The 1,913-nt window shown below is 61.7% G+C and overlaps 1 protein-coding gene across 2 annotated transcripts in view; it reads left to right on the top strand.

Annotated features, from left to right (window-relative positions):
• Positions 1 to 1,913, top strand: part of CLPS (colipase) — a 20,479-nt gene that overhangs the window by 7,550 nt on the left and 11,016 nt on the right. The window lies entirely within an intron of this gene.

Here is a 1,913-nt window from a genome sequence, read left to right as displayed (position 1 = left end):
CCCTCGGCCTTCACCTCTCCTCCTCCACGCTGCTTTTAACCCTTTGTTTCGCCCAAGCGCTGCCTTTTCCTCCTCTCCTGAAGCCGACTCTTCACAAGTTCTGCCGCGACGCCGTTAAAACTCCTTCTCTGCCCCTCCCGGGGCGGGGGGGGGGTCCCCGCACCCCCACTTCACCCTGCTCCCTGTCACCGTCACTGCGGCTGCCCACGGGGGGGGTGTGTGTGTCCTACAGTGGGGTGCCCACCTGATGCCCAACCTTGCAGACACCCCCCTCCCATCGACTCCCCCCCCAACTTACACAAACGGGGAGCACCCTCTCAGCCCTGCCAAAAACCCCAGTAAAAAGTGGGGTGCAGGGGAAGGGGGGGTCGCCCCTGCAGCCTTTGCCCCGTGGGGGGACATAAATGCTTCTTGGGGGGGGGTGTCTCTGAGCTGCCCCCAGCCCCCACAGAGAAGCCTAGGCAGGCGGTAGCCCTGCAGCACCAAGTGATTTGGGGGGGAGGAAGACCCCAGGCACAACTTGATCCCCTGCCCCCCCCCCATTTCCACCTCGCGCCCCATTTCACTGCAGGCTGGTGTCATGCAGGGGCCTGATCCTGCAGCAGGGGGTCCCCTGGGGTTTGGGTTGGAGGGTCCTGGGGACCACGGTGCTTCGTGGGAGGCTTCTGCTGCAGGAACATGCCTGGGGGGGGCTCCCTGGAGGCATCTGGGGGTGCCCTGAGACCTCTGGGGGTGCCCAGAGGCATTTGGGGGTGTTTAGAGGTTGCTTTTGGGGCTGGCCTTTATTTTTCTCCCCTCTCTGGATTACTTCTTCTCCCCACCCCAGTTTTGGTCAAGCGGTGCCCAGTGCAGGGAGCGGGGCTGGTGGCATCTCTCAGGGTGTCCCTCGACCAGGGTGGCTTTTTGGCTGGAGATGGCCACTGCATTTTCAAGGCGATAGCCACAGGGATGATGCTCGTCCCTGCAGGGTGTGGGACACCTTCACTGGGACCTTGGGGAGCCCCAAATCCCCAGGGAGATGCCTCCCCCCCCGTGGGGTGCAGACCCCCCATGCACCCAACTGCAGCCCCCTGGGTTGGGTTTGGGGGGGGGGCTGATCCTGCGATGCTCCAGTGGGTTTTTTCCTAAATCTGGGCCAAATTCACACTGTCCCGGGGCTGGAGCTGGCGAGAAGCCGTCCTTCAGAGCTCTCGCTGGAGGAAAAAGCAACCTTTCTAGCAACGACAAAAAAAAAAAAAAAAAAAAATTCATGAAAAGCTCTGGTTTTGCCTCTTCTTGCCAAAACCGATTGTTGGAAGATTTTTTTTTAACCAGCCTCTCCAGCTTCGCCTTCGCGTGTGACTGAGGGAACACTGTCAGCCGCTCTCCTGGATTTCTGGTTGGAAGAGGGGGAAGGACCCGATGGGAGGGCAGGGATCGGCTTGGGACAAACCGCAGCCTCAAGGGCCCCAAAACATGGTTGGGGGGAGGGGTCCCTTTCTCCCCCCCGCCCCTCCTCCTCCGTCCTCGGGGCCGGCTATGGGGCTGGGAACCTGGCGAGGGGTGGGGGTGTCCCTTGAGGATGCTCCCCCAGCCCAAAGCAGCCAGGAAAGCACCCAAGGGCTGAGGACTGCCCAGCTCAGGACAGCAGTGGAGTCTGTGAGCAGGATGGGGGGGGAGGGCAGAGGTGGCCCTGGCGGGGGGGGGCACCCAGTCACCCCACGCACCTCCATGACCCCCTCCCGATGCCTCCCAGTGGGGTGTAAGCAGAAAGATTCTCAGTCTGAAGGATTTGTGCTGCTGGAGGAATTAATTAGCGCAATACTGGGGAGGGCTGGTGTGTGTGTGTGTGTGGGTGTGTGTGTTTGACGGGCTTCGTCAGCCCAGGGAGAACTCACAGCTGGGTGCTTTGCAGGCAGGGGGAGGGGGGTGTG

This window comes from Calidris pugnax, unplaced genomic scaffold (assembly GCF_001431845.1).
Source record: "Calidris pugnax isolate Ruff unplaced genomic scaffold, ASM143184v1 scaffold245, whole genome shotgun sequence".
In the NCBI taxonomy this organism is placed as follows: Eukaryota; Metazoa; Chordata; class Aves; order Charadriiformes; family Scolopacidae; genus Calidris; species Calidris pugnax.
Note: the sequence above shows the minus strand (reverse complement) of the source record. Positions and strands in the feature narration are given on the sequence as shown.